Source organism: Asparagus officinalis, unplaced genomic scaffold, assembly GCF_001876935.1.
Source record: "Asparagus officinalis unplaced genomic scaffold, Aspof.V1 AsparagusV1_Un740, whole genome shotgun sequence".
NCBI lineage: Eukaryota > Viridiplantae > Streptophyta > Magnoliopsida > Asparagales > Asparagaceae > Asparagus > Asparagus officinalis.
Genome location: NW_017973000.1, coordinates 279 through 13,261, shown reverse-complemented (window position 1 = coordinate 13,261; position 12,983 = coordinate 279). Strand labels below are relative to the sequence as shown.

General features: G+C 37.6%; 1 long non-coding RNA gene across 1 annotated transcript; it reads left to right on the top strand.

The window, feature by feature from the left end:
• Nucleotides 1-359: 359 nt before the first annotated feature.
• LOC109828127 lies at nucleotides 360-12,648 on the top strand. The gene is made up of 3 exons (XR_002243613.1): nucleotides 360-437; nucleotides 531-566; nucleotides 12,565-12,648. It is a non-coding gene; the product is annotated as an uncharacterized LOC109828127 (long non-coding RNA).
• The last annotated feature ends 335 nt before the right edge of the window (nucleotides 12,649-12,983 follow it).

The following is a 12,983-nucleotide window of genomic DNA, read 5'->3' as shown; positions in this document are numbered from 1 at the left end:
AGGGTTATTTCATTGTGGTATTTCATTGTAGCTACATCTTCGAGTTTTGCTTTCAAAGTTTGAAATGCCCCTATTCCAGTAACCAATGTTGTTTGTTTATTCTAATTGTTCCTATCTTTTGCAGCAGTGATCAAACCCATGCTGTCTTGACAAGTGCAGCCTTTGTTCATTTAAAGCAAGCAGAAATTACTAAGTATACTCGGAAGCTATCTCATGCAAGTCGAGCCATTCTACTCTCAAGCCCTGCAGGTAATCACCCAAGTTTGAAATATGTAGTGTGCTATTTAAGCATTTTAGCTATATGTATATTTTATGCTCCATACTGATTGTAGAGATACGTATTTGAAGAGCTATATCAACAGATGCTTGCAAAGGCACTAGCGCATCACTTTGAGGCCAAACTATTGTTGCTAGATATAACTGACTTCTCTCTCAAGGTCAGTAGATGAAATTTTATTGTTTTAAATCCTTCTTTTGTATGGTGTTTAAATGTGTATGATTTTAATACCAGTAATTGGCAATTGTTACAGATGCAGAGCAAATATGGTCATGGCAATAAAGATTCAGTAAGAAATTCTTTCCTTATCATCACATATTTCTTATTCTATCTCTCGAATTTTGTGCATCCTGCAGAGTTAATATCTATCTGTCTTTCTTTTTGATGGATGCACATTTTAGCAGTTTATCTATTTTTCAATCTTTATTTCCTCCTTTTTCCTGAAGGAGCATGATAATTTTTTGAAGTTATACGCATATTCCGTTTGAAACATTACCTTGGGTTCATTCATGTTGATGTCACGGATTACACACCTGATGTAGTTGAATGATGAATTACATGGAGTTTTTTTGGTAAATGAGAAATTTTATTCACCACCAAATTGGAAAAATGTTAGTACATCATGATCTCATCATATGAGTGAGATAACAAAACCTAAATCTAAAGCCCAAAATAACCTGAGCTTACAATTAGCAAAGAGTTAAACATACTCTATTTCCCTCCGCCAGGGTCCTTCAAAGCTTACTTTCCTCTTAAAAACTCAGCAATATTGGATGCTGCTCTTTTACAGAGAGAGGAGCCATACTCTATCTTCCTCCAAAATAGAAATATTTAGGTTGTTGATCAATATGTCCATCTTGATATTATTAGCCAATTGCTCAACACCTTTGGTCTTAGATTAGAAAATTCTTGCATTCCTTTCACACCAAATTCTGTAGATAGCGGCAGATAAAGCCATTCTTTTTAATGCCCTGTTTAAAGCCATTTCCTCTCAGTCTGGTGCAGAACCACTTCATAAGGAGATTCCAGTCACAAGATTTCCAAGAGAATTGAAGCCAATCCATTATATTATTCCATATCTCCCTAGAGAAGCTGCAATCAAAGAAGAGATGATCACGGCTCTCTAAATTACCACCTGAGCATAAGCAGCAGACATTTTCATTTATAATGCCTCTTCTCAACAACCTGTCCTGAGTGAGTAATTTGTTTTGGACAGCTAACCAGCATATAAATGCATGCTTTGGGTAGCATCTCTTATCCCACACAGTAATATGCCATGGAACTGCATATGTTACAGGGGATATGGCATGATATACTGCAGATACTTGTAATTTGGAGTTGATTGTACAGGAATTTAGAAGTTGTATTAGATTCTCCACTCCTCCACAGTATTGAACAGCTTTATCTCTGGCTTTCAGTAACTGTTTCCACATCCAGGAATCATCAGATTTTACACTCACATTCCAGATATCTCCACGTCTTAAATAGGTCCCATGAACCCATCTGATCCAGAGGGACTCTTTATTGATATGGAAATGCCATAGTAATTTTAGAGCAGCTGTCTGGTTCCAAGTAGAGACTGAGTATACTCCTAACCCACCTTTCTTCTTTCCCTGACATACCCTTGCCCAGGTGATACGGGTGTATCTTCTCTTCGGGAGCTTAGCGATCCTCATGGGAGCTTGGGGATAGATGATTCTCATGGTATCTTGAGAATAGAGTAGAGGAGTCGTAGACGAGGCCATTGGAAGCAACGAAGTCGAAAGGATTCATCAAAACTGCAGAAATTACAGTTGGACTCTGTCATTTCTCAGCATGTCTAAATTCCTGGAAAGGTATTCCATACCCAATATGAAGAGATAAGGAGAAAGAGGGTCTCCTTGTCTCAAGCCTCTCTCGCCCTTGAAGTATCCATGGAGGGATCCATTGAGGGATATGGAGAATTTTGGATTAGTTATACAAGCCATGACCCAAGTAATCAACAGTTCTGGAAACCCCAGCCCCTTAAGCATTTCTTGAATGAACTTCCAACTGATAGTGTCAAAAGCCTTTTTAATATCTATGTTTAGCATGATTCTGGGGGAAATATGCTTCCTATTATATCCTTTAACTAGATCATGTGCTAACAAGATGTTACTTGTTATATGCCTTCCTTTAATAAATGCATTTTGTGCTTCATTCACCAGAAATCACATGACAGATTTGATCCTGTTAGCTAAGATTTTAGAAATGATCTTGTATAGGCAATTGCAACAAGAAATGGGCCTGAAATCTGAGGGAGTTTTGGGACACTTCACTTTGGGGATAAGTGTTAAGGAGGTTGAGTTTACCACACCCAGCAATTTTCCAGTTTTGAAAAAATCCTCAATGGCGAGAGTGACATCATCACCTATTATTGACCATGTAGATTTGAAGAATAAGGCCCTAAAACCATCTGGACCTGGGGATTTATTATCATCCATAGAGAATAGTGCATCTTTGATTTCATCTTTGGATACTGATTTTGATAGTAAGCTGGCCTGTGATACAGACAGACAGGGGCCAGAATTAATAACCCTTGTATCTGGTGTTATTGTATCAATTGAAACTCCCATGAGATTTTTGTAATAGGACACCAATTCCCTTGCAATTTCCTCCCCCTCAGTTAATCTTTGTCCCTGACAGTTATAAAGGACCATTATTTTGTTCCTGTTGATAAAAGAAGGATTTAAAGGGTATGCTTGGAGATTTTTTGGACCTCTTCCAGAGAATGTTTTGCTCTTTGAACTTGTTCACTTATGTTACTGAAATGCCTCTTGTTGAGATCTTTTAATGCACCTCTAAGATGTTTCAGTTTTGTGCATACTAAATACATTTTGTAACCTGAAATTTCAGATTGCCAGATTTCTGAAACAGTAGGTATGAACTTCTCATGCTTTGTCCACATATTAAAGAACTTAAAAGGTCATTTGCCTTGGACATTATCCTCAAAAATAAAGATCAGAGCAGGAGAGTGGTCTGAGAAGCTAGGTAGTAGGTATTCCACTTGGCTAGAACAAAACATGTGTAACCAAGAGTCATTCACCAAAGTTCTATCCAATCTACTCCAAATTCTAGAGTTTGCATCTTGTTTTTTGTTCCATGTGTAAAAACATCCAGTAGTATTAAGGTGATTGAGCTGACGGTCATATATAAAATCTCTGAAATCACTAAAATCAGCCTCTGAAAGCAATGTACCTCCAATTTTCTCTTCATTGTTGATAACTGAGTTAAAATCCCCACTTAGGAGCCATGGAGAATTACCAATAGCTTGGAATACATCCTTCAACTCTGACCATAAACTCCTTCTGGCACTTATTTGATTAAACCCATACACTGCTGAGAAGTAGCTCTCAAATCTTCCATCCAATGATTTGGCCTTACAAGTGATATGTTGAGATGATAATACTTCAACTTTAATATCCAGAATATTGGGATCCCACATAATAATAATCCTTGCTTTTCCAGCAAAATTTATATTTGATATCCAACTCCAGTTTTTGCTATTTTCCTGTCAATAATAGGCAAATTGTTATCATTAATCTTTGTTTCTAGTATAGCTTGACAAGAAATGTGATATTGAGATATATGGTTTTTCACTAAAAGTTGCTTAGAGGATTTGTTCAATCCCCTAACATTCCAAAAGGAGAAAATCATCCTAACTGCTTCTCTCTATCAATAGAGGGATTATTATCCAGAACATCCAGGAGAGATAGAGAATTATCAATCCCAATAGGTTGCTTTTGAGCCTTCCTTTGGATTTTCACCCAGGGACCCTCAGATTGATATAGGGATGTTCCACCACTTCCCTGTTGTAAAACGTGCACAGCATGCACAGCCCCTGAATTCAGGTAGGATGAACAGTCACCTTTAGTTAGCATGCCTCCACTTGACTTGAGATTCACATCTATAGGATTTGATAATAGTTGCTGCAAATGATCAGTTTGTACAACACCTGAGCAACTTGAGATTCACATCTATAGGATTTGATAATAGTTGCTGCAAATGATCAGTTTGTACAACACCTGAGCAAAATCTGTTTCCTTCCTGTCTCTGCAGGTTTATTGTGCCCCCACCTGCAGTCAGGTGCCTTTCTTGACTATGAGTATACATAGCCTCTAAACAAACATGTTTACCAGATCCCTTAGCTTGTTTATGGACTGAAGTCTCATAATTCACCAGGTTAGCATGTGCAACATGCATAGGAGATTTAATACCATAGCCCTTATCTAGCAAGTCCTCATCAATAGCCAGACTCTGAGAAACTGGCTTATCATACTCAGAATTCATCTGTGCTTTATTATCAACTTTTTGCTTTGGAATCCATTTTTGGACTTTGGGATGTTTTTTACAAAAGTTTGAATCATGTCCTATAACTTTGCACCAGTCACACCATCTAGGCTTATATTCATAAATCACCCTTTGTTTATATTTATTTCCATCAGGTCCTTTTATGGTGATATGGTCAGGGAGAGGACATGGCAATTTCACCTCCACCAATACCCTAGCATATGCCAAACGTTGTTTATTTGCAGTAAGCTTGTCTGTTGCAATAGGCTTTCCTATCATACTAGCAATTTTGCTAATTCCTTTAGCATTCCACAAATTAAGCCTTAGAGCTGGTAATTGAATCCACAGAGGATAAATGCATTCATCTGACTTACCAATTTCCTCCCCAATAGTCCAAGGTTTCAACAGAAATGGTCGTGAGCCAAAGAACCAAGGACCCCTACCTAAGATTTCGTTCATATCATCTTTGCTTTTGAATTTGAACAGAAATAATCCTGGTTTGAGAAGGCAAATATCAGGTATAGGAGACCAAAGCTTATGAACATAGCTCTCCATAGCCTTAAATCTAATATTAACTCCCAAAACCTGGCCAATTAAGGAGAAATTCCACATAGAAACTCCTTCATTCCATTCCTCATCATTGAAGATAACAGTATCTTTATCCTCTGATGGCAAATAATCCAGATTCATTCCATTCCCTGCCTTCCTGTTGTCAGCAAATAAACTAGACCAACTTTTTGTGACATTCTCTGTAGATGAATTGGGCGCTAGTTTATCATCTGAGGCAAATTTTGTAGATTCCTCACGATTCAAGGGGGGGAAATTTGAGCCATTTGGTTCAAGAAAATCAAGATCTGCTTTCTGAACCAAAGAAACCCTAGTAACTGACTCCTTAGGGACATTAATCCCCTCATTAACCAGTTTTGAGTGTTGAGAATAAGAAACAGAGGAATCATTCTCCATCTCGGATTCTTGAGCCCAAGAAATCCTAGCTGAATTATTCACGCCATTAAGAGGAGAGAGAGACTTACAGAGCTTACGATCCAAAGCAAGGCCTCCTGACCTCATAGATCCAGCAACAAGATCCATCCTCGAGCTTGAATCAAGAACTCCTAGCCTCAGAGCATCAACATGATCCATCCTCGAGCTTGAATCAAGAACTCCTAGTCTCAGAGAATCATCAACATGATCCATCCTAGAGCTTGAAGCAAGAATTTCCTCCATCGATCTTGAAATCCTATTCCCTTTTGGACCAGTTGATCCCATCACAGAGATATCATCATCGTCGATTGATCTAGGGCCAGAGATATATCCATCATCATCATCGTTGGATTGATCATCCAAGGCCTTTGAACTTGAATTCGAAGCTCCTAATCCAATGTTCAGAAGCTTGATTCCTCTGATCTTCTTCTTCCTCGCCATTAGAATCTCAGCGGGGGAGCAGGTTAGCAGAGGAATCGCCTGCTAACTTGCGCCATGTAACCGCTCAACCGTTTTCTCTGAAAATTAAAAAAAAAAGTTGAAGTACATATCCCTGTTGGACCCTAGAGGGGGGGTGATTAGGGTCAAGACGCTCTAATATGCAATTAAAAAACAGTACAAGCAAACCACAAAACAGAAATGCGATAAATGAAAGAGAGATAGAGTTAGGAGTTCGTTATCCTTGACGCGCGATGTGTTAACGAGGTTCGGCCCTCTGGCCTACGTCCCCGCTCCCCACTCTCGAGGAGAAATCCACTACACACCCGGTTTGGAAGCCGGAACTTCGTCTACACAGCGATCTCCACAGATCTCTCTCACTACACAGTTTGATCTCACAGATCACACTCCCTCACAGTAGATCTCCACAGATCTCACTCACACAGCAGAAGAAAGAAATGCAAGAACCTCTCTTTACACAGCCCTTATAGCAAAGAGAAGGTATACTGAAGCTGGGAGGTGAATCACACTTGAAACAGAGAGAAAAACAGAGTTTTGAAAATTTACTCTGGAAACAGAAAAAGCTCTCTGGTTTTTCAAACGTTAGGGCTAAGGAAGAAGAAGAGGTCTGGGGGGTTTATATAGAAAAGTTTAAATCATTTTAAAACAAAAACAAATCTTCCCAAATGAGATAATAATCTCTTCTTCAGACCCTCATCACAGACTGTGCCAATCACTAACAAGTGAAAGCACATTGTTCGATGTAAATGACCGTTTAAAAAAAGTCGCGGCTGACCAAAGGGAAAATCCGGTTGACCGAAGAGAATTTCGGTCGACCGAAAAAGTCCTTCGGTCGACCGACCGAAAAATTCGGTCGACCGCGAGCAGCTAAGAAAATTTGGTAAAACACTCAGAGACTCATCGGTCAACCGGCACGGTCGACCGATTAAAGATTGAAAATTCGGTCGACCGTACCGGTCGACCGACGACAATCTGGAAAAAATGCTGAAGAAATGTCATAGGACCGGTCGACCGGACCGGTCGACCGATTTCTGATATTTTCTGAAATCTGATTTTTGACCAACTTGAAATATTTGCAAAATATTTATTTGACCTCTGAAAATTCTGAAACTTTGTAAAATGTTTTTAATACTAAAAACAAACTGCTTGGAAAAAGAATTTTGCAGATAGGTACTCATACTTGTGAAAAATAGTATTTTGTGAAAAACGCTTAAAAACATAAGTATGAAAAATTCTGAAATCTGAATTTTTGACCAACTTGAAATATTTGCAAAATATTTATTTGACCTCTGAAAATTCTGAAACTTTGTAAAATGTTTTTAATACTAAAAACAAACTGCTTGGAAAAAGAATTTTGCAGATAGATACTCATACTTGTGAAAAATAGTATCGAATTTGTCGTTCTTGAAATAACGTTGCTTCATCTCTTGGCCTCCTCCTCCTTTGGATATCTTCGTTGTAGCATATATTCCATCCGTCCTCCATTAATGGCACTAATGAGCTTGACAAATGAGTTTACTACATTTACACTCAATAAGCCATTAGTACCGATAATGGTGGTTGTAAGAACATCATCAAAACATAAGGGCTAACAATCTCCCCCTTTTTGATGATGACAACCAACCATTATATAAGAGCAAAAATAAGATAGCTTATAGATAGGTGCTCCCCCTATCTATGAGCTCCCCCTAAATATATGCAACAAATGAGGAGATTTCTCTCCCCCTTTGTCACCATCAAAAATGGGGTAAAGAGAAATACTAAATGCAAAATACAACTAGTCAAGCAAGCAATGTAGAACTTTCACATAGTGCATAAGCCCAAACCATTTCTTATGCGACAAAAATCATCCTCTCCAAGAGGCTTAGTAAATATATCCGCTAGTTGAGATTTGGTGTCAACAAATACTAGGGATACATCTTGTCTCTCTACATGATCGCGTAAGAAATGATGGCGCACGTCAATATGCTTAGTTCTAGAATGCAAAACCGAATTTTTGGAAATATTTATGGCACTTGTGTTATCACAAAAGATTTTAATATTTTGAAAATTCAAATCATAGTCAACTAAACTTTGTTTCATCCATAAAACTTGAGCACAACATAAGCCGGCGGCAATGTATTCCGCTTCCGTAGTGGACAATGCAACACAATTTTGTTTCTTGGAAGCCCAAGAAACAAGGGAATTTCCTAAGAATTGGCATGTTCCACTAGTACTCTTGCGATCTACCTTACATCCGGCAAAGTCGGCATCACAAAAACCATATAAATCAAAAGTGGTGCTTTTTGGATAAAACAAACCAAGGTTAAAAGTTCCATTAACATACTTAATGATCCTTTTAACCGCAATTAAATGAGATGCTTTAGGAGAGGCTTGAAAACGTGCACAAGCACATACACTAAACATGATGTCGGGTCTACTAGCGGTGAGATAAAGAAGACTACCTATCATACCTCGGTATAGTTTTTGGTCCACATCTTCACCACTCTCATCCGCATCAAGCTTAACACTAGTACTCATGGGAGTAGGCGCATGCTTAGAATTCTCCAACTTGAATTTCTTCACCAATTCCTTCGCATACTTGCTTTGTGAAATGAAGATCCCATCCTTAGTTTGCTTGACTTGGAGCCCGAGAAAGAATGTAAGCTCTCCCATCATACTCATCTCAAAGTGATCCTGCATAACTTTAGAAAATTCCTTGCACAAGGATTCATTAGTAGCACCAAAAATAATGTCATCCACATATATTTGAACCAAAATGAAATCATTTTTCCTTTTTCTCACAAAAAGTGTGTTATCAATTGTTCCTTTTGAAAAACCATTTTCAATAAGAAAACTAGAGAGGCGAGCATACCAAGCCCTAGGAGCTTGTTTCAACCCATATAAAGCTTTTTGTACCCGGTAAACATGATTAGGAAAAGCATGATCTATAAAACCGGGGGGTTGCTCAACATACACTTCCTCTTCTATAAAACCATTTAAGAAAGCACTTTTGACATCCATTTGAAATAGTTTGAAATTTTTAAAACTAGCAAATGCCAAAAACATCCTAATAGATTCCAACCTTGCAACCGGTGCAAAGGTTTCATCATAGTCTATGCCCTCCTCTTGATTGTATCCTTGGGCAACCAAACGTGCTTTATTTCTAGTTACAATGCCATGTTCATCAAGTTTGTTTCTAAAAACCCATTTTGTACCAATAACACTAGCATTGTTAGGTCTAGGAACTAACTTCCAAACTTCATTTCTTTGAAAATTGTTTAATTCTTCATGCATAGCCAAAACCCAAAACTCATCATTTAAAGCATCATTAACCTTTTTAGGTTCTAGTTGAGATAGAAATGCAACATTACCACATTCACTCAAGGCTTTTGAGCGAGTTATAACTCCTTTTGAAGGGCTCCCAATGATTTGTTCCTTTGGATGATTTGATGTGAATTTCCAAGCTTTAGGTGGTTCAACTTGATCTTGAGCGTTTGTGCTATCCACATCCTTTTGAACTTCTATAGAGGGAGTGTCATTGATTTGCAACAAGTCCAATCCTCCCTCAATATCATCATCATCATCTTTCCTAGGCAACACAACTTGAGAGCCAACATTAGTCTCATCAAAAGTAACGTTTATAGACTCTTCAACAACGAGGCTTCGTTTATTGAAGACCCTATAAGCCTTACTTCGAGGTGCATAACCCAAGAAAATACCAACATCAATTTTGGAATCAAATTTATCATGGTGATCTTTTGTATTTAAAATAAAGCATTTGCAACCAAAGACACGAAAATAACCAATGAAAGGAGTTTTTCCATAATAAAGTTCATAAGGAGTTTTCTTAAGCTTTGGTCTAATCAAAACACGATTTAAAACAGGGCAAGCCGTATTGACGGCTTCCGCCCAAAAATATTTTGGTAAATCAAATGAGTTTAACATAGTGCGTGCCATCTCTTGTATGGTACGATTTTTCCGTTCAACAACACCATTTTGTTGTGGTGTTCTAGGAGCGGAAAACATATGAGTTATACCATGATGAGCACAAAAATCATAGAAAAATTCATTTTGAAATTCACCACCATGATCACTTCTTATTTTAACAACTTTCAAATCCTTTTCATTTTCAATTCTTTTAACATGATTAGCAAATTCTTCAAAACAATCATTTTTCTTAGCAAGAAATATTGTCCATGTAAAACGAGAAAAATCATCAATAATCACAAAAACATAGTGTTTGCCTCCAAGAGAGGTAACACGCATAGGACCAAATAAATCAAGATGAAGTAATTGCAAGGGTTTAGAAGTCGATACCTCATGGATGGATTTGAAAGAAGACTTTGTTTGTTTACCTTTGGCACAATCCTCACAAATTGTATCTTTTATGAAGTGCAAGCTAGGTAGCCCTTTCACAAGATTCTTCTTAGACAATTTTGATATTAACTCCATATTTGCATGTCCAAGTCTCTTGTGCCAAATCCAAGGATTTTCATCAATTGCCGCAAGACACTTCACATCTTGATTCACTAACTCATTCATCTCAAAAATGTAAACATTAGACTTGCGATTTGCAATAAAAACAATTTTTCCATCCATACTAATGATGCATTTATCCGGTTTAAAAGAAATATCAAAACCTTTATCACTTAATTGGCTAATGCTAAGAAGATTATGATTCAAGCCATTTACTAAATAAACATCTTCAATAATGGGTGAGGGTTTCTTACCAATAGAACCGATACCAATGATTTTACCTTTCTCACCACCACCGAAGGAGACATTGCCTCCTTCAATCCTTGATAGGGTTGCAAATAACTCTTTGTTGCCCGTCATATGATGTGAGCAACCACTATCAAGGTACCACATCTCCTTACGTCGTTGCCGTGACGTTCCCTACAAAAGAAGAAGATGAAGGTGTAGTAGCTTTAGGTACCCATGTCTTGGGTCCTTGGTGGTTAGTAGTTTTGGTACCTTTGGGTACCCATATCAAACCATAAAAATCTTCATTGTCTTTAATTCTACAATGAGTAGAAATGTGTCCATGTCTCATACAATAGGTGCATACAAAATTTCTTTTGTATGTACGAATGTTAGAACCATGAAACCTATTTCTACCATGGTGATTGTAGTTGGCATAAGCATGAGTGGGTCTAGTCCTACAACCCTCAATTTCTAGTCTTTCAATCTTTGATCTTAATTGCTTGTTCTCAAAATCGAGATCTCCAAGCAATTCATCTTTTAGAGCAAGAGAGGTTGTTAGTTGTTCTAGCTTAATATCACAAGAGGCATGCAATTTTTTGAAAGAAGAGTATTCTTTAGACATTCTTTTAAATTCAAAGTTCAACTCTTCTAAAGCCATAGCTATGTCACATTGCATATAAAAAGATTCACTTTCGGCCTCGGATATTACCTCATGTTCATTTGCCATGAAACAAACATTTGGGTCATGAAGAGCAAGTTTGGCTCCTTCTTCATCACTATCCGAGTCACTTGGTTCGGATTCTCTTCGGTCGACCAAAAAATCACTTCGGTCGACCGACCGAAAAATTCGGTCGACCGCGAGCAGCTAAGGAAAATATGGAAAACAAGCAGAGACTCATCGGTCGACCGGCGCGGTCGACCGATTTAAAGATTGAAATTTCGGTCGACCGTACCGGTAGACCGACGACTCTCTGGAAAAATACTGGCGAAAGGTCATAGGATCGGTCGACCGGACTGGTCGACCTATTTCTGATATTTTCTGAAATCTGATTTTTGACCAACTTGAAATATTTGCAAAATATTTATTTGACCTCTGAAAATTGTGAAACTTTGTAAAATGTTTTTAATACTAAAAACAAACTGCTTGGAAAAAGAATTTTGCAGATAGGTACTCATACTTGCGAAAGAAAGGTCATCGGATCGGTCGACCGGACCGGTCGACCGATTTCTGACATATTCTGAAATCAGGTTATTTGACCAAGTTGAAATATTTCCAAAATATTCATTTTACCTCTGAAAATTCTGAAACTTTGTAAAATGTTTTTAATACTAAAAACAAACTGCTTGGAAAAAGAATTTTGCAGATAGGTACTCATACTTGTGAAAAATAGTATTTTGTGAAAAACGCTTAAAAGCACAAGTCTAAAAACGTGTGTGTGATTCCCAATAGCTTCAAGTAAACTCAGTAACTCTTTGCCTACATTCTAGCACTAGAGAGAAAAACAAAAGAAAGCTAATAGGATGAAGCTTTTAGTCGAATTTGTCGTTCTTGAAATAACGTTGCTTCATCTCTTGGCCTCCTCCTCCTTTGGATATCTTCGTTGTAGCATATATTCCATCCGTCCTCCATTAATGGCACTAATGAGCTTGACAAATGAGTTTACTACATTTACACTTAATAAGTCATTAGTACCGATAATGGTGGTTGTAAGAACATCATCAAAACATAAGGGCTAACAATCCCTGCTCTAGATGTGTTCTTATAATGTTGATGCATATTCCTGCTCTAGATGTGTTCTTATAATGGTTTTAAGAGGCCAAATTTCTCATTTTTATGTATTTACTTTCTACAGCTTCTCAAAAGATCCATATCGGAGGGAGCAATTAAGAGAATGTCTTGTCTATTTGAATCATTTTCCCTTCTTTCTCCAACGGAGGAACCTAAAGGTATCAGTTGGATTATATATAAACACATATAATATCTTCATTTCATAGGGCATAGTACCTGAATTTGTAAATTGGTTAACTAGATTCTTGTCTTTCATGGTTACATATTTTTTTCTTAGATTACAGCTTCTGATGTCAGTTTTGTTTCTTCAAACAATTTTGCGAAGAGAATGTCATAAACATGTGCTTTTTGAAAATCGTCATCTCCTTTATGTTCTGAATAAGTCCAATTTTGGGTTTTTGAGACCTTATATGACCTTGTGAACATGGGTGCTTCATAAAAAGCTCAGAGGTGAACTGTAGATAAAATTGTCCTTTAAATCAC